Source organism: Salvia hispanica, unplaced genomic scaffold, assembly GCF_023119035.1.
Source record: "Salvia hispanica cultivar TCC Black 2014 unplaced genomic scaffold, UniMelb_Shisp_WGS_1.0 HiC_scaffold_1072, whole genome shotgun sequence".
NCBI classification, from domain to species: Eukaryota; Viridiplantae; Streptophyta; class Magnoliopsida; order Lamiales; family Lamiaceae; genus Salvia; species Salvia hispanica.
The window spans coordinates 36,117-57,712 of record NW_025951330.1 but is presented as its reverse complement, the minus strand read 5'-3'; the positions used below and the strand labels follow the sequence as shown (position 1 = coordinate 57,712).

At 31.9% G+C, this 21,596-nt stretch overlaps 2 pseudogenes; both read right to left on the bottom strand.

The window, feature by feature from the left end:
• Positions 1-3,973: 3,973 nt before the first annotated feature.
• LOC125197905 lies at positions 3,974-4,135 on the bottom strand (annotated as a pseudogene).
• A 7,272-nt stretch (positions 4,136-11,407) lies between these two features.
• LOC125197903 lies at positions 11,408-20,110 on the bottom strand (annotated as a pseudogene).
• Between the last annotated feature and the right edge of the window lie 1,486 nt (positions 20,111-21,596).

Below are 21,596 nucleotides of genomic sequence, written 5' to 3'. Positions count from 1 at the left end.
TAAACCCCAAGGGGGAAGCAAGCCATCTCAAGTTTTGTTGTTTTTTTAAATTTTTTGGGTTTTAATACCATTCTTTGGGGAAAAAGGAAAGTAAAAAAGGCCTTTCTGGGGTTCTTTAAATTTCAATAAAAACTTTTATCATCTTTCATTTCTTAAATTTTTGGCAAACAAAAAGCGCAAATCTTTAAAAGCATTTAAAAATTTATTATCAAATTGCTAAAAAGGGTCAAATCCCTCTAAACTTTCGTTGGGGTACCCAAATTTTTTCTAATTTGATATTAGATTTAAATTAATTGGCCCAAATAGGAAAATGAAAACATGTTCAAACCATCCAAGGATTTTGGGGAATAATCATTTTAAAGGGGGTTAAAGGTTTTAATAATTTTTTTTGGGAAATTGTTTTTGGCAAAAGAGGAAAATTCCCAACAAAAAGGAACCGTTGTTCCAAAAAAGCTCCCGGGCTTAACTTTATAAATGTTTTAAAAAGGGTATTGGGCACTAGGAATTTTTTTAAAGGTGTCGGGTTTAATTAATTGTTTTATAATTAGTATAATTTAAACAAAATTTAAAATTTAATTGGTTCCCAAAAAACCCCTTTTTTTTAAAATTTGACATTGATATACTAAAAAAAATTCCCCAAACCTAGGTTTTTTTTTTGCATAATTTTTTTTTTTCGTTTTTTGGGTTTTGTCTTTTAAAACCACTAAAATAGGAAAAATTTGGTTTTTTGATTCCCTTTAAAATTTAAGGGGAAAAATGTTGGAATTTTTGTTTATCCCTTTTTTCTAAAAAATTGGGCTTTCATTAGAAGTTTTGTTCTATCTTTTTTAGTGTTTAATTAATGCTTTTAAACAGTTATTAACATTTAAGAGTTAATTAACTCCCCTTGGCAGTTAATTTTTTAGGGTTTAGGCTGATTTTTGATTAAATACAGATCAGAGAATGAACAATCATCTAAGGAAACTTGGTTTATCCGATCATAGTTTTTGGGCACTCAAAATACTTGATCCAAAGTATTTTATACGTTTCTAAGTTATCCAAGCCTTCTTAATAAGGATTCCCTAATCCTAAGTCATAAAATCATCATTATATATCTTACCTAACAGATTATAGGGTTGGGAAAATATTTTATCATAGTTCTTTTGGGATTGGGATAAGAATACTATTGATCCCCGGAAAAATATATATAACATTTTTGGTTTGGGTTTTGGGTTTTTTGGCAATTTTTTTTTGGGGGAGAATTCAGCTGGTAGATTGGAATTGCAGGGCGGAGATTTGTTTTGTGATTTAAAAGAGAAAATAGCTTAGTAAAACGTGAAAGGGTATGCAAAAAATTGGATCTTTTGTTGAGTAAAGCTGATGAAAGGATCCCCATCATAAATGAACTGTAGAAAATAATTTGATTTTGAAGTAATGTGAAATCCCCTTTTGAATTACTGGGTTTTTTGGTATGAAGAGTTTTTATGGTTAAGGTTCTAGAAAGGGGTTTTAAAAAATGGATTGGGAATTAAGTCTTTGGGGAGATGATAAACTTTTTGGGTTTAAGGGAAGCCCCCTTTTTCTTGTTATCCATTTCCCTTACCCCTAGGCTTAGACATCCTTTTTTTATGGGGATCTGGGGAAATGGTTAGATGGGGGGGAGACTAAGGAAAATTTTTGGTTCTTGTTTATATTTGGTTTTTGTTAGATCGGGAAGCTGTTTGTGGATTTGAAAATTTGGGAATCGGATAAGTTACTCGAATCATTGAAATTTCTGTCACAACACCATGTAGGTCCTTTTCTCTATTCTACGTTTAAGAATTCAATTGTCGTTTGATGAACTTTTCAGCTCTTTTACTTATTAATAGGGGCATGTTACAATTTCTTTGGGTTTTTCAAAAGGGATCATATAAAAACCTTTAACTTTAGGAATACCATTTACCAACAAAAGATTCAGTTAAAAAATTATGGCAATTATAATTGCCAAAATTCAAATTTTTCCCCTTTTTTTTCAGTTTCTGCTTTCCCTTTTTTTTTTTGTTATTTTTTCATTGGGGTAATTCCCAACAATATAAATAAAGTTAATTTCTAAGGCCCTTTTTCTTGCTCGTGATGGGTGCTGGATCTTCAAGTCAGAATTCCTCCCCGGAAACCATAAAACGCTGGGGGAAACCCAAAGGGTTTTGTACCCGTAAAGCCAAAGAAGAAGATCTGCTGTGCTTGCCCCGACACTAAGAAGTTAGGGGTGAATGCTGTGGAGCATGGCGAATCTGCTTGTAAAAAATGGATTGGGCTCCCCCAAAAACCCTTCTGCAGAAGGGTTTAATGTTTGAAATCTGAGATAGCTTTCTAAATCAACTTGGATAGTTGAAAACATTATTATGGAGTACTTTTTTTTGTTATAGAGATTGGAAAATTAACTTGTTTTGAAAATAAAAAAAACAATGAAAAAACAACTTTTCCCATTCTCTGATATTGAGAAATTTTAAAGTGATATTTGTTCATCGTCTCTGTTGTATTTGGATTCCTGCAATTGATGGCTGAGGGGGGGAAGAGCAAAATTTGAGAGAGAGAGAGAGAGAGAGAGCTTAACATTGAGTAAGGATAGTAGGAAGGAAAAGATAAACTTATTTAATAGGGGATTACATAAAAGATAAAAAACAGTCCCCCCAACCCAATATTAGGTCATGCTCTCAGTGGCCGAGGTGCAGGGTGCGCTGCAGTGCTGCCGCCTTGCACTTGCCGGCTCAGCAGCATCCACCCCATACAAAACTGCAACCACAATAAGGAAACAATCCTAGTTGTCCCAACTAATATCTTCATAGTAGATTTGTTTTGGTTTTTATCAACCTTACCTCTTCTGGGGCTCAATGATGTGGCCGTACCCCCGTTTTCCCGCAATATGTCGAATAAAAAAATTTATAAATCATGCTGAGAACTTATTCGAGATGAAAAAAGAGTATTTACTTACTGCACTGGGATTTGTCAGAGCAGCGATAATTTCGACATGTTTGGTGAGGTTGAAGAGGAAACTGAGTAGATATGGAGTTTGATGTTGGTTTGTTTTATTTTCATTGTTTGTGGGGGGATGCCTTTTTAAGGTGGTGGAGAAGGAGATGAGAGGTGAAAAAGTTGAAAGAATTTGGTTTTGGGAGTTGGGGTGGGGGGTCTGTCTCATCTTTTTTATTTTTCATTTTTGGGAAAATTTTAACATCACTATTTTTCTACTACATTGGTTTTTTTAGTTTTATGCTTTTTGGATAAACATATAAATTTATATTCCAAACTATGACTGTTTGATTAAATATCATGGGATGTGTTTTTTTTTGTTGCAAATTTATTACTCCTTTAGAAGATGATAAATTTATCATATTTTAGTTGTTCCCACTTGTTTTAATCTCACGTTCTTTAGTATGGAAAATCCTTTTTATAGTGGATCGCACGAGTTTATAAATTTTATAAAATATGAGAAACAAAATAATGATTAGAGTATTCTTAATTGAATGTGAATAAAAAGAAGAGCAAATGTGAAAATAACAGAGAGTTTGAATTATCATAAAAATATTTTTACTAAAATAATCTATACAATATATAAAATTAGAGTTTTGAGAGATTTTGAATAATCATTTTATGCTGAGGGATGTAAAGGTAATTAATATAAAATTCAAAAATTAATTCTAATAAATATATAATTCTAATATACATATATTTCTTGGAGATTAGTTTCCCATGTTTTTATATATTGTAAGAAAAAAAAAGATTCCTTGTCTTGGCGGCCCCCACACTCCGGGCCGCATTATTTAGGGTTAAATCAGTACGTAGTCCGTTATGGGGAGGCCTTAACCCACCGACCGAAGCCCATCTCCCAAGGCTTCACACTTGTGCTGAGAGATGGAAGCAACTACACGACAGAGTGGGATTCGAACCCGGCTCATTGCCAAAAAAAATCTGCCCTCCATTGCCAACTCCTAGGGTCCCCCCGGGAAAAGATTAGAGTCTGTCAGACAACTGCCGCCATCCGACAGGGCCGGGTGCCAAACGATCATCTACCGCACCGCGTGCCAGGTTCATCCACCAGACATGGTTTCCCGTCTCCTTAGAAATCAAGGATACAGAGGTAGAGCCTATAGAACAGATCCTGTTCAAGTAAGGTCGTAAAATGTGACATTGGAAGCTAACACTGAGACAGCCATGTTTCATATATACGTGAGTGAGGGGGGGTTAGCTACAAATAAATATACTTTAAAATGCATTTGTATAATTTGAGCGTGTGAAGAAGCCGCTGGAGAAGGCTCTAGCAGATGATGAACTGACTATTGAGAATATACATTCAGTTGAAGTTGATGGATCAGGCTCTCGAGTCCCTGCTATGATTAAGATTTTGACCGAGTTCTTTGGGATGGAGCTGAGGCGTACAATGAATGCAAGTGAATGTGTTGCCAAAGACTGTGCTTTACAATGTGCTATCCTTAGTCCTACATTCAAAGTTCGGGAATTCCAGGTGCAATTTCATTCCTATCTTGGTTTTATCTTATAAGGTTTTCACAGTTATATCTTATTGTTTTTATAGTATTTAGAACTTTAATGCGCTGATTTTTTTCTTCTTTCGTATTCATGGACTATGGTCCCTTCACTCCCTATTCACAGTCTTCTTCACTAATTCATGAAAGACGACCGTTACTTCTCACCATACAATTGCGTGCTTCTTTTTTGTTGATTTTCAGTGTTAGTTGGTTATTTGAATATTGTCAAGGAAGCCTCCATCCTCTTGATACTTATAAGAATACCATTTAAAATATAATTCAATTTAAGATTCAACCAACATAATCATCAAATCAAACCTTCATATGATGCAGCAAAACAGACCTTTTTCTTCTTTTTTATTTTTATTTTTTTCATTTGTTGGGATTTTGATTAGTAAAAGTTGTTTTGTGCATTGTTATTTATAGAGATTTGATTTTTGCCAAAGAGACTCTTCGATTGAATTGACTTCCTAATTTTATGTTAATTAGCATTTGTTGCTGGAAGAAGAGAAGACCAATTTTAGAGAAGGCTAACCGATTTCTTATTATTATTATTATCATGAAATTGCCGATTGAAAATTGAATGCACATTAATGGTGAATTTTTTTCATCAAATGTATTTTAATGTTAGTTGAATTAAAAGTGAAAACTGACGGCATGTACAAATTCATTATTAAAAGTAATTGTGATTAAGTGGAGCCTCGAATTGGTGAAAAATTGAAGGTTTTAGTTTATAATAATAAGGGTGATTTTAATTTTATAGTAGTTAATATATTGTGTAACGAAGTTTTAAAAATAATGAATAATTATTTATTGTGTTTAATTCTTCACTCGATATATTTTTATCTTCCTACTCCATGATTTAATGTTTAAACATTATATTATGTGATTTGTTTCAAATGTATTATGCTTCAATATTGATTTGTATAGATTTTTTATTCTCATATAACTGAATTGTTACTCATATTGTTCATTATTAATATTGATTCTAATTTTTTTAATTAATTTAAAATTAAAAATCAATGTTTTAAATAATATTAATCCGTGCATAGCACAAGCGTGATACTAGTTTTCATAAAAAATAGAGATTTTGGGGATGACACGAATTTTAATATGAAATTAGTGAAATAGAAAATAGATAAGAAAAAAATAATTAGATTATTGATATTTAGAGAATGAGATTACTTCATAATAGAGAATTTTTTGTCAAATATAGAAATAAGCTAATTTTGTGGAATGACAACAATGAAAAATAAGACTATTTTATAAACCAAAGTGTCTTATTTAATATTTGTAAAATTGCTCTACAGACTAATAAATACAGCAAATTATATATATGTACTAAACCAATAGTTTGATAAAATTTAAGAAGACAGTGATATTACTGAAAAGTTTTCAAATCGATTTTATACTAATTTATATTTTCCATTGTAATTTCTTCTGTGAACTTCAATTGGTCTTCTTTCAACTTATTCGTTTCATGTTTTAAAGTAATTTAAGATCCATACGTCTCATTTTAAATATTCGGTTGAGAGAGCAAACATCAACAATAGTGATATGTATTGCTACTTTTAGAAGGAACAAATTCTTCATAATTTTAAGCCAGTCGTGTCTTTATCTCAACTTTATGAAATTGAAATTTGTCTCGAATTCTTTACTTTGTTATTTTTTTTTTGCATTCTATTCTTTTAAATTTTATTTTTAAGTGACTCAATATTTCAGACTTCTATGAAAAAAGTGAATGGCGTCAAACTTTCAATTTTACCACTCATCAATATATTATACTACATCCGTCCCCCAAAATTTGCTACACTTTGACCCGAACTGGATTTTAAGAAATGTAATGGAAAGTGAGTTGAAAAAGTTGGTGGGATGTGGGTCCTACTTTTAAAGTATTAGTTTTATAATAAAATGTGAGTAGGAATGGGTTAGTGAATATGATACCACTGACAAAATGGTAAAAGTGAAGTGTATCAAATTTTCGAGGATGGCCAAAATAGTAAACTGATCAAATTTTCGGGACGGAGGTAGTATATATTACTCATTTTTTTAACTTTTTTTTCAATAATTAGGAGTGAGAAAATGAAATTGTTAAGGAATGACGCAGTACACTATAACCTTTTATTTACTCCAATTGTAGATATATATGAAAGATTTATTTATTTTGATACAAAACTTGATTTGTTGTAATTTTAGTAAATTCCTTCTTGATTTAATTCTTCTTAATCCCATCTTGATTCTTGTCTTTGACACACTAATAAAAATGCCGAAGGATATTTTTAGTCTATGCTAATTTATGTTTCTAAATACATCACTCACATTTTGAAAAGCGTTTTATCTTGGTTTTCTAACTAAAACTAAGAGATGCAAACAAAAAATATATTTGAAAAGCAAAATATTAACATTTTGTGGACAATTATATCCTCAACTTAAGGGTGCTTTATTATGTTCCCTCAATTTGGTTATTTTTTTTAAATTTCTGACGTAAATAATTGCAGCACAAAGTTAGAGAAAAGAAGCTAAGTTGGGGTTTCTCTTGTCATTACAATTCTAAGATTAGCATGGAAACAAGCTTCTTGTTAAGGTGTTTTTACCGGACATAGATTTGTGTTTGTGTAACATGTAGAATGACTACACAGACCTAACTCTCCTATTTGGTTCACACATCCCAGAATTAATGCAACTATGAGATGTGTAATACATTCGGAGAGTCTTTAATTAGGTATAATGCTATATTTACCAATTGTATATGCTAATGCTTTCTATACTGCTGTATTATATATATACACGTGTAACTTTCGTGCAATGTGCGATCCGGACCAATAAATTGACATTACATATAGATAGGGCTGTGATTCAATCACCCCCGAGTTTAATTAATTAATCAATTAAATAATTTAATCACCATCAAGATTCACGTCTTGTGGGACTTTTCGGTGAACGGAAAAGTCGTGTAGAGGCAATTCACCAACTAGGCCCATGGGTGTGATATATTTCTCCACAAGTCCACTTAACTATTTATTAGTACTATTATTTTTTAAAATAAGTACAGAAAATGAAATGCCTCTATTAACATGGAACAAATGGAGTATAAATTTTTTATGAATTAAGTGTTGATAGTAAAAATATGTGTGAAGCACATAGTCGTGCAAGTTAAATGCGAAGATAGTGCAAATGCAGGAGAGCAATCCCTCCCTTGAACCAACATAGATCCTAGTTGGTGATTGTATATATTGCTATCTTAACTATATTGCTATCTTAACTATATTGCTATATTGCTATATTATATAGGACGTGTAATGTTCGTGCAATATCAATATGCAATGCACGTGCCCAGACCAATAAATTGACATTATGTATATAGGTTAGTGATTAATAAAAAACCAAACATAATCCATAAGTATGATCAGATTATCATGCAGAGAAAACCTCAATAAATTGTTTGAGAAATATATTTGATGGGGACACTGAGCTCGTTCTCCGCCGATGTTGCTACTCCAGCCACCACATGTACTCCATGTCATATAGTTTCTTATAACTCACACTTAATCAAATGAGACATTTGTTAGAGTACTTTCTATATGAATGTATTGGAAAAATAATCAAATCTTTTTTTAACCGGAGTAATTAATATTGACCGCATACTTTTTGCTTACCATAAGTCACTTTGTATTTTTAAATTTCTCAAAACATGAGATGAAAGATATATAGGTCATTTTATATTTTTGAATTTCTCTTTTAAAGACCATTAAAATATAAAATTTCTCATAACTTTATCATTACAATATTTTTCATGTACTATATGTCAAAATAAAGGTAATTTAATTACGATTCTAACGAAAAATTAATTGTACATATTAGAATGTTTTTTCAATAAAATTGATCAGTGTAATTTACGACAGAAAAAAAAATATATCTATACAAATAAAATCTTTATATGTACCATAAAAATCTCTTATGTATGTGGCATCGGAAATATGTATATATAACATACCCATTATATATTAACCACCACACCAAAAACGTCGAAATCGGAAAATGATCTCAGAATGATTTTAAATCCACTGATCGTTTAAGGATCAAAATCTATCACTTTATTATTTTTGTAATGATTATTTTAACTTAACTAATTTAATTTGTACTAAATATTTATTACAATGTGTAAGAGTTCTACATCCCATAAAAATAAAACTCTTTCCATTTTAATTTGTCCCATAAAAATAGCACACTTTCATTTTTGATCTCTCTTTTATCTAAAGAAACATCTTTTTGGTCCATTAACTTTCAAAGTATCATTTTAGATTAGTGAACTTTGAAAATATCATTTGAGTCCATCAACATGGACTAATATCATTTAAGTATTTTTTACTATTTTCAAGTTTTTCGACTAAAATACCTCAATACCTTAAAGGGTGTATATTTTTAATAAACTTATCATATACTCATATTTTTTTATAAATATCTTTACAATATATTTTTGACAATTTTCTAAATATAATTTGACCTTCAATATTATCCTTAATTTTGTGACATGCAAATCAAATTGCTTCTTCAATTTTTATATTAAAGAAATTTTAAATTGAATAAAGAACTTTTCTTTAATAATAAAAAATTGAATAAGGATCTTTTCTTGCATGTCACAAAATTAAGTGATAATATTGAAGGTCAAATTATATTTAGAAAATTCATCAAAATATATAGTAAAGATATTTATAAAAAATATGAGTACTATGATAAGTTTATTAGAAATATATACCCTTAAAAACAAACCTCATTTTCCACTAACAATGCTCTAATTATTTTTTCTTTTAATCCTTCTTTACTTTACTAATTGTGCATTAAAACTTATGTTGTCTCATAGGTTTCATTTTTATGAGACGGAGGGAGTATGCACTAATTGAACTTGTAATGTATATTGATTATACTTTAATTTTTACTATATGTTGATTGAGTTTTTAGCATATATGTTGATTGTATTGTATGATGTGCTGATTCAATTGTATGGTTGTCCTGATTCATCCTCCGCATGTTAATTTTACATATGGATCAATATACAGATCAGATATCAGTATGCACCTATATACGGATCTCGTTTTGTTTGCATGTTATTGGCTTGATGCACTATCATAGGAATTTGAGTGAAATGAATTGTATGGCATGGAATATATAATTGTGAAAGCTATAAAAGTTATACTACCTCCGACTCCCAAATATTGTCCCATTTTGACCCGACACGAGTTTTAAAATGTAATGGAAAGTGAGTTGAAAAAGTTAGTGGATTAGTGAGTCCTACTTTTATATATTAATTTTATAATAAAATGTGAGTAGGAATTAGTTAGTGGATAACAAGGTCCACTATAAAAATGGCAAAGTGAAATGCGACAAACTTTTGAGGACGGATGGAAATGGAAAAATGAGACAAATTTTCAGGACGGAGGTAGTTCTACTTTTACTTCATTACTTTTGAAAATTGTGAGATTAACCGTAAGTGAACCAAAAATTATGATTTATAATGACAATTTTCCCTATAAATTTATAGTTCGATTGATTATTCTAGACTCATGTTTTATTTCCATTTTTACTAAATGTCAATTTCTTAATAAATTTTTTCAATTTCTTTAAGACTACCTCTTCTCGGTCTTAATACCCCTGCTTCGGTGCTTCCTGCAATTATAGTATTCATTAAAAAAAATGCGTAGTTAAAGAAGAAGATGAAAATGAGATGGATATATACGTGCAGTTTTTGGTTTGGATTGGTATAAATGATAGTATTAGTATTCAGTATGTAGTAATAAGTTGGATTGCTATATTTTCCTTCTGTGTCTATTTATAGGGGGTCAAAGAATCTTGATTGTATGAGAATTGGACTCTCCTACTCCTCTCATCTTTTTTTTTTCCAAAATTATTCCAACATTATCTTTTACTACTACTATTTTTTTGCTATAGGAACAAGCACCATTTTTGGTTGATGTATTTCATTTCATTTTACTTATTAAATGAGCATAGAAACTTTAATCCCAGCTTATCATAGTTTGCAGGTTAGTTTACATACTTCTTACTTTTGTATATCATGATAAGCATGCTGTATGTAGCAGTGTAGTGTATTGGTTGTGGCAACGGATTAATAATACTTTAATGTAAATTATAGAATATAAACAATAAAACATTTTACGTAGTTCAGGGGAAACTTTTATAGATAATCACAAACACAGATTTTTTGGATTTGAAAAGGCTAGTGTATTCTTTCAAAATTGTAACAAGGCACGCAACTACTTTTATCTTCTTGCCATCTTTCAAATCTGAATGGAATTGCGAATCTGATGATTGCAATAGAAAATTTCAAGATTCTATTTATTTGCTATTTTATTGGTTTGGGTCAAATGGTTTGAGCTTAAGGTTCGAAGAGAGATTCCTACTGAATTTGATAGATTGAAGAGCATAATGATTTTATTTTAAATATGTTAGTACATTCCATTGACTCAAACAATCAAGATAACATTTACAAATGTCCACTATGCATAATCCGTTTACTAGATTTTATCTTCAACTTTATTCTGCCATATTAGCCAAAACTTTGCCGGTCGGCAACTACTTTTATACACTATGTAAACAGTCATTTCATGTGTGAGTAAAGAGTTCAATAGTCCAAAAATATTTTTAGATGTAGTATGTTCGGCCAATCATAATTGCATAAAATGATAGCAGATCGCAGTTCTGCGATCTGATTTCCCGGGAAACAAAATATCGCTAAATACTTAGTTTGAAGCAAAATCAATTTTGCGTGACTACAGCCGTGATTCTAAATAATAGCGTGAGCGTGTGCATAAACCTCAATATGAAACGAAAAAATAGATGAAAGTAACATACAGGGAAACAAAATACAAAAACAAAAATCAATCGAACTGCAGTATTACTTGGTGCAGATAGCAATGTCAAAACTAATATCGCACCATATCCTGAAGGCAATCGTAGAAGTGCGAAATATTGATCTTTTCTTTGCCAGAATAAATAGCTTCTGCACTTCCACCATGTTCCCCCTGAGCAGCCATTTCCACAACCATGTACAGCTTTTTGAGGGGCATCTGGAATCACATCAATCCAAAATTAAACGGAAAGGCTCAGCTCAAGTTTTACTAGCAATGCTGGTGAAAGTAGCTACAACGTGGATGATCTCATTACAAAGTATGTCGAGTTAAACTTACATCATTCAATGCCTCTGCAGCAGACTCAACATCATCACTAGAGAAAACATTAAGCTGTTGTAACACCTGTGAGGAAGGACACAAAGATGTCGGCACATAAACACAATAAAGAGGTAGGAGCTGCACTTCGACAAAAATTTATGACGTGAACGTCTTAATATGGTTAATTTCACCATTCAGGGAAAATGCTTGATAGCAGACCAAATTAGAAACGTTACTAGAGGGGACAGCAAACAAATACCATACCTTTTAGCATCTTCTGTCTTCAGTGTTGGAACATTGTAGGTCACTGAGAATGAATCTCGAATACCAACTGATTCTAGAAAATGAACTTCACATGTAGTCCCAATGACAAGAACTTTTTTCCCCCGAGAAGTATAAGATAATCTCCCAATTAGTCTATCTAAAAAGGTTATATAGAAGTACATTCTTTTTCTAGGACAACTTTATTAATTAGATATCATTTTAGCGGTTTAGGCGTATTTTATTAGTCGAGTCCTCTATTATTAGTTTATTGTTGAGTCAAGCCCGTAAGTATATGGGCTCAGGTTTTATTAGGGTTCAATCGATTTCATATTTATAGGGCTATATTTTCTACATTTCATTTATTCATAAATATAATTTAGATTCGGCAGCTATGTTGAGACCTCACTGGATGAGTGGGCTCTTTGGAGAAGATTTCATTTCATTTTTGTTCTTTCATTTGTTTCTTCTGTTCGTTTTAAATCTCAATCATCTTCAATCTATTATGGTAATGCAACAAGCACCATTTTCTGTTTCTCTCATTGCTACATTGAAATTCATGGTGATAGCCATGTTTCAAACTTTAAGTATCAACAGAAAACAAACCCTAGTTCTCTCATGCCACTGAAAAATCAGTGTCTGGTTCAACAAATTATAGTCCAAATTTTAGGACATTACAAGACTGGCAAAATAATGACACATTGTAGAGTTCAAATTTGTCACAAGAGCTACTGTCTAGACTTCAATTGTTATAACATCTGATCATAAATGCAGAAAAGGCATGGGATGGAAAGCATCATAAAAAATTATCTAAAAAGACATTGGTACACAAACAGGCATCTAAGAGGCAAAAGCCATCACCTATATTTTCAATCAACAAAGTAGTTGGACACTATCTTGAGAAAATCAAAAAAATATGAGCAATATGGTAACTGTGTTCTGCATTATTATAATTAAAAGTTGGCCAAATAAGAAGATACCTTTGGAGGGAAACCGCTTCAGAAGCACCAATAATGTTTGAGAGATTAAATTCGAAGCGAGGCCAATTGCAACATACTCCAATAACCTATAAATTTCAATTAAACATGGATGAATGAGCATGGAGTGATCCAATATCATTCATCTACTTTATAAACTTACCTTTCAATGTCATCAAGGATAATTATGCTTAGTGGCGATCTGTAAGCATCTTCAAATACCTATAAGGAAAAACATACATAAAATACTCCTCAACAGAATGAGTACAAGTAATATTGTATAAATGGACAGTGTGAAAATTGCTGTGCTTTCCCCGGTAAGAAAGCTACACATGTTCATGAGGTATAAAAAAGGACACAGTGATGAATGTCAAAGGGGAATAATTTTCTTCACATATACTACCCCAACATTTTATATCAAAAGGCAGTCATGAGGGCACAGATAAAACCTTAACGATTTGAGCACATTTTGTCCCTCACTGAGTCCAATCATTGTTCAACAGATATCTAGCAATTGACCAGAAAGGGGGGCGAGTTATGAAGACACATAGTATACTAACTGATGACTAGATAAGTATAACACAGAGTAGAAGTACTTACAATCTTCACATAAGGGAAGTCACTTTCAATACCAACTGTTGCTGCCATTGCAGTCTTACCACTGCCCAAAAGAAAAGAGAATTTACAAAGTACTCACACTCGGTAAATCAGGAAGCAGAAATTACCTGCCACTTGGTCCTTCTAGAAGGCAAGTAACAAGTGGACTTCCTTCACTAACTTTATTTGTTGGCTAAACATGTTCTTGGTATATATGTTCATGCCTTGCCCCAAATTCCCAATGCCATTTAGTCTGGAAACATTAATCAGCTGTCAGATGAAAAAATGTCCAAAAGTACATATCACATATGCACGTTCTGACACTTAAACAAAATACAAAAACTCTTCTATAGTTGAAACTTGAATCACGGACTGATATACCCAGATGATAAAGATAAATAAGATCGATAACAGAGTTAAAACAACACCACCCATGTGGCACATAATACAGAAACCACTAAAGCACATATCTAATTCAAACATACTAAAAGAGCTTTAATGGGCGCTGAATTCTGGTAATGGGAAGATGGAAAAATAATGAAAAAATTTTATGGTGAAAATTACAGGGGGAAAATTATTTCTCCATTTCTTCGTTTCAATTAAGTGTATTCTTCCCTTTCTCGGGAAGGAAATATCACTATCCATTAATATCTATTTGGGGCAACTCTACATATATTAGAATCAAACAGAATTAGTTTTTTCGTATTAAAAAAGACAAATGTATATAAGTTAAAAGTTTAAGACAATTTAACGAACCAGAGAGGGGAGATCCAATTAAATTTGAAAGTTATATCTACAACCACAAAATTCATCTGCTTTTGAACACAATTATGCAAGTAAAAGTTTTGCAATAGTATTACTTTTGTGCTGAGAAGGATCACTATTACATAAAAAAAAAAATACTTGTTCCTACTGCCTCACAAGCCATAGTCGTAAAAATTTGCAGCAGAATTCTTGTAAGTACCATTTTCAGCTGAATCAGGACCAACATAACATTTCATAATTACTTTTTTTTAAAATTCGGGCAAGATAGATATATCAGGAATGGCAGTATTTAATCCACTAGCTGGATGACAAGCTGGAAATACCTAACATCGATAACCAAACACAGGCAATCCCGACAGAAATTATAGGAGATAACTTGATGGCCGTCTGGGACTGGTATATGGTTTAGAATAGTATCGCCACAAATAGCGCATATAATTGAAGTTCCATGTTACAAGAAAATTAAACTCCTTGGAGTTGTGTCACCGTAAATTCAATCATGAAACAACCTCTTTCCTCAAGTATCTGGAAATACCTTACTCGTTCAAGGTCATCTGTTGAAGCTCCAAATGCTGGAACCACTTCTTGAACAGCATTCAGAAAATCTTCCATGGTAACTTTTATATTTTCTTCATCAACGGGTTTAGTAAGGTCCTCCATATTTAGTTGCCTATTCAAAGCATATGAGACTGCACTCTTTACTACACCTTCCAGCTCCGCTCCACTGTAATTCTTAGTCCGAGCAGCTGCATCCAGAAGAATATTAATGTTCTAAAAAGAAACAATAATTTAGCCATATTGATCACACAGTCATGGGCCAATTGAGATCAGACACTTCATTGCATCAGCTTTGGACAAAGAATTGTTAGTTTAACATTAATCACGCACTTTGATCATGAGCGGTCAAACCTTATATTACTAATATACACAAGTGAATCCAAAAATTCCGATTGGTATCGATATAAGACAAACCAGAGCTAGAATGTTAGGAACAAAAATCATGTAAATGAATAGAAAACAATTAATGATTTGCAGGCCAATCACATACCAAGCTCTTCCAAGTTCACATCTGGAGCAATAAAAGAACTTTCTTTCATCTTGCTTGTGTGAATTTGAAGAATCTGTAACCGACCATTTTTATCAGGAAGACTGATTTCCACTTGGACTTCCAAACGTCAGGCCTGAAAACATGATTCAAACTTTTTTAAATTGGAAAATGCTATTTATTTGCACCGGGTCACTGCTTTTTTCATAGCACACAAAATGAGTGCGAGAATCTAAATTTATTTACCTCATAAGAGCTTCATCAAGCAAATCTTTCCTGTTTGTCATTCCAATGAGCAAGACATTATTCAGAGATTCCACACCATCTATCTAAAACATTAAGCGAGATTAGTCAAACAAAATATTAGCAGCAATTAAAACCGAAATGACTTAACAACTTGAACTAAAACCATAAGTACCTTAGTGAGAAGTTGGTTCACAATCTATCGTGCACCCAGTCCCATCTCTAGTTGAGCCTCTAGACTGAGAAATTCAAACTAAAAAGTTGAAACAAATGCATGAAGCACCACAATGGAAACAAGTTTGCAACTAAAAATTTTATTATGTCACATATTGGGAGGTGTGAATAACGTTAAGCACCACTGAAAAGAACCAATTGATATGCCACATGTGTTCAAATCAGAGTGATGTCCGATGATGATTCAAATTTGGGCGGGCTGAAGATTGCAAAACAGCTTCGAAATATTCACAGACAGGCACTTATATCGCCACCAGAAAATCAGTATACAACTAGGGAAGACAAAACACAATAAAGTATTAAGATGACTTCTTCAATCCTCTACCTTACAAATCGCATCAATCTCATCAAAGATGATGATATGCAACTCACTTTGATCACCTGAAAGATGAAGAGATAAATGAGCCAAGAATAAAGAATTCATAGACTTTGCCTCAAAGAGTCACCAACCTTTGGTTCTTTGTCTTGCTCCGCATCGCAAATAGATCTCTGACATTCTTCTCAGTTTCACCAACAAATTTGCTCAACACTTCAGGACCATTCACAATCTAAAATTCCAGATTTAACCAGTTTCAAAAGGTGATCAATACAATATGTAGGGAAGTAGGGTACTTATTGGATTCACATTATAACAAGGTAGCTCATGCCCTTATAGACAATCCCAGGGAAAAAAGCTGCTTGGAGCTTAGGTATCCAAAATTTATGAAAGAAACATAGTTTTAGTTTTCTACTTCTCCCCCTAACGAGAGTTACTTCATTGGCACCTTAGGTTATTTGATGCAAAAGAAAATTACAAATCCATTCTGTTCTGTTGTATTCCAATAAGTTTGAAAATAAAATAGAAATTTGCATAGAACAAAAGGAGTCCCATCCAATAAGTACAATCAGCAAGAACCAAAACAAGAACATAGGATAGACCTGTGCTTATACCTTTGGTTCTTTCCCATTCAACATTTTTCCAATCTGTCGAGCCATTAAAGTCTTCCCAGTACCAGGAGGTCCATAAAGCAACATTCCTTTAACATGCTTGGGATCCCAAAAGCCCAAAAGGGGCATCAAAATTACAAGCCGAAAATAAAGTTGAAAAAAACCAAAAGTTGACCCTTTTTTCTTCAATCATGAATACCCCACTTAAACCAAAATTCCCAAAGAATATGAACATTACTTTGAAGTCACATCCCGGGGGAAAACCCCTTTGAGGCAAAAGCTCTTCTGAATATATCAGAAAACCCCCAAAACCACCTATCCCAAAAATGATAAAGGGGTTTTGGGAACTTTTTGTGCCGGGAAGATGTTTTTTAAAGCAGTTTAAATTTTGGTTGACAATCTGCTTTTACCTCAGAAACCATCATTAGCTGTATTAAAATTAAAAAGGGGTGAAAATTGAAAAAAGGAAATAGAAAAGTCCAAAAGGTAAAAAAGGAAAACCTTTTATTCCACTTGAACTTGATGTTTCCCATATAAAATGTATTTTCAGGTGAAATCAACCCCCTCTCCATACCATGAGATTTCTCGTGGCCATCAATAGTGGTTTGGTTGACAGTGAAGATTTTCCATTACCATGATACTCAAATGTTCCCCTTTTGCCCCGCTGTCATAACCTACATAGAAAAAAACTATTTTCACAGTTTTGTAGATGGTGTAAACAACCATATAAGGATGGATTTTTTTAAAATATATAATTTTTTGGAATGTCCATTTTTTCCCCATTTATAAAATTATTGATTTCAAATTTGTATGCTTACATGATTGTGTAAATGACATTAATATAGAAGTCATTGAGACTTGAGAGGATTGTTTTTTTGACAACAAGGGAAATATAAGTTCCGGGGAAAATACTGTACCAAAATAGCTACTTTCTGTAAAATAATAATTTTTAGCAGTTCTAGCATATTTTGTGTTTTATTTTAGTGCTTTATCTTTTCTGGGATTTTAAAGAGGAGGTGGGGGGTAGGGATATCATGTGTAGACATTTCTTCAAATATTTTACATTTTTCAAATGGAGGAAAAAAACCTCTTTTAAAGAAAAATGCAAAAATTAATTGTAGTGGTTCCTCTCCCCTTAAGACACCAGATTTTTTAAAACCCCTTGACTTGCAGATTACTAAGCCAATTGATGAATAGAAATCCTGAGACATTGAAAGCTAGCTAGAAAATCTTTAGTTCTCAATTGTTTTATCCAAAACCGGTTTAATAGCTTATTTCTAATATGAAAGAGTTCCCCCCCTTGAAATCACATTTTACATTACAAAGGATGTAATCAAAGACTTGAAGATCCAAGGGTTTTAAAAATAAATGTTGATTAATCAAAGGTGACATAACACTGACAAAAATTTGGGAGGTATTTTAAGTGAGGAAACATCAAAACAAATATAATTTGAAAGGGAGAAACGGGAAGAGTGCAAACTGCAAGTTCAGCAAAAACTAACAAGTACAGAAATTTAGAGACACCACTTTCTCACACAGCAAGCCCAAAAAGTATAGATACACTAGCAGATATATACACACGAAGAACATATTGCAGCTACTACACATGTATATTATATATGAGGCAAGAAATATAGCTCTTACCTGGTTCATGAATCTCTTGCGGATCTGCTTGGATAAAAGAACAGCATCCACCTACGTGTAAATTGGTAAAACAATGTCATTGATCAGATGCACCAAAGCAATGTGAAATTGATAGAGAATATAAACATTCCACTGTATGGAAGTACTAGTGTACAACCACATTATAATCAAATAAATATGCTGAAAAAATCTCATAGATTGAGTGACGTGGAGAAGTAGGCAAAACCTAGAGAATAAAATGATAAAAAAGGCAGCTTGTAAAAGGTAATATACATGTTCATCTCTTGCGCCCTTCTTCACAAACTCTAACTCAAGTCTCAGCATTGTAATGCTGAAATCTTCAGGAGGAATGAATCTAAAATGTCCAGATTTAACTATCAGAATAAAAGTTATTAAATAATAATTACAGTGACTGAAGAACCAAAATCCATTACCGACTAACCGACACTGTATCCCCAGTGGAGACTTTTGCATGGCGACGTTGAATGGCATTTAAACCAATATGTCCAGAAGGAATGCCATCATGTCCAGTATATTGAAGTTAAGGCTAAACAATTATATTATGAGAATATCCACCATCTCATAGTATTAATTCACAAATTAGTTCCCATGCCATGCAAACAAACTACCAATGGAAGTATTAGAGTTGGGCCACTCACCCCTTAAAAGGCCTTATAAGGGGAAGGGTTATCTATACTTTTATAGATAAGCTAGAATCATCACCAAGTTGACGTGGGACAAGATTTAAGTGTTTTAACAGGAAGTAGATAATCTGAAGCAAAACTATAAGAATAGCAGCTACAACATCAATATCAATGAAAGAGTTAAACATACATTTGAATCACATACCACTAGAGCTTCCAAATAATAATGACATTCAGCCATTGGGAACTAAATTACCCAAACGGTGGAATTACACCAGTTATTATCATAGCAAAAATTTCTAGTGTGCGACCAGCTAAGCAATATCTTATTGTCTGTATAAATATAACACTATTCAAGAGATTAAAAAAAATAAGTTGATACGCACTATCAGCTCAGACCAGTTACTCATGTGAACCTCCAAACGACAAATGCAACTCAATGTTGAAGCAACAAAACAACAAATCAATTAACAAGTGTTCAGAATCTGATTAGGAAGAAGAGGTTCTCAGACTAGAACAATTAGCAAATACTCCATATAACCAATTACCATTTTATCCAAATCACAAGCCACAAATTCTTATCACTTAGCCTAAATATGAAACATCGAAACACAAAGTTGTAAAAAAAATAGTTTAATGACAACACCTACAGCACAATTGGACGGTATACAACTCTGCATAACCACGTATAAACTCCAAACTCCATCACGTGTTCAAATAAAGACGGAAAATGAAAACAATCATCCACTGTCAATTCAACAGTTCGAAGTTAAAAGAAATGCTAGCTCGATATAAAAGGATATGCAACAGAAAGCACAAACACGTCGCCGATCAAAGCGTAGTAGGCGTTCCCCGATCCAGGTACAACGAAATTCCGGAGATCGGCGGGGGAGCAGTAGGCGAAATTGGTGTAAGCGAGATCTTTCGCCGGGGTATTCGTCACAATCATCGTCGGCGAGCGCCCTGCCATCGTTCCGATTGGCTAATCGAAAATGAGATCCGACTTCAATAAATATTTTGAAATTCACGATTTAAAATGTAAAACACTGTCTCAAAGCTCAATATTCCTTCGCTCTTCTTTGGTTCCACGATCTTTATTCATTTTTAGTTAGACCATCTCCGACCATTCTGCTAAATTCAAATTTATTTTAGCTCAAATTCATTTTAGAGGAAATATCACGCTGAATATTGATTTTACTCCAACTATTTTCACTAAATTCAAACTTAAAAAAATATTCTCTAAATTATATCTTTTTTACTCACAAAATTTGAAAAACTTTTAAGTTTTGGTTTAGTGTAAATCTAAAGATAGGTATTTTCTTCTCAAAAACCAAAAATGAGATTGGTTTTTGAATACTACTAGTTGTGCTATGCACAAGACATAAAAATTTCAAATAATAAATACAAAATATAATAAAATTATGAATTCAAAGCAATGCGAAAATTTTAAAAAACATAAATATACTTATCTTGTCTTACTCTAATTGGAGAATTTACTACTCCCAAATGAATGAAATATCTATACAATTTTAATTTATTATCTAAGTGGAGTAAAAACAATTAAAATTATTGACAAAAAGATGTGTAACTATGATAAAAGAGTATGAGTTAATTAGAATAAGACATACGGTATAAATACTGAAAATATGTGTGAGTAAAAATATTTATTGACAGTGCTATGGTAGTCATTAATCCAAATAAAAGGTAAATCAATGTATAAATTTAATAGCTTAATTAAAAATTAATTTGAAAAATGTATGGAATATTAAACATATCCACATTAAATATATGAATAATTTAAATAATAAAAATTTAAACTTTTTTGAGAAGTAGAAAATTAGTACTATCCAATAATCACATTTTATACATGGTCAAAGACTAAATGAATTTAAAAAATTTAAGACTTCATTGAGAAGTCTAAGTTAGAAAATTTGTATTATCTAATTAGTTGATTATTTATTTCTTCTATTTAATTTCAAACCATAGCATAACTTGGTATACAATCAAAGACTAAATGAGTTTTTGATATTAGAAAGAATAAATTTCTTATTTCCTGTCACATATATGTATAAAAAGTAAATATCACTTAAAATATAGATAATATTTTATGCATCTTTGTTGTTTTGAATAATGTAACAATTTACACTTCTTTATATTAAAAAGTTATACAAACTTTATAAGTTAGGTTTAATTTTAAATATATATAATTTAATCTTATTCTGTAATTTAATCTAAAAATTTAGTAGTACTATTGTTTAGCTTGTGTTATTGTTTAGCTTGTCAAGCATCTCTAAATTGGCAAATAATTTTATACAATTATAAATCTGATATAAGTGAAATAAATAAAATATAATAAAGAACAAAAATGAGATAAAAATATTTTTATTTAAGAATATACAAATAAAAACCCAATTTAGAGAAGCAACAATTTACAAAATCCCAAATATTCAAAATTGAATCATAAAATAACAAATGGATCGATTTTTGTAATAGGTTTTTCTCACGGCCCAACTCAATTATAAACAAAAGGCCACACAAAAAAATAAATTGAGAAGCCCAATCTTGTATATACT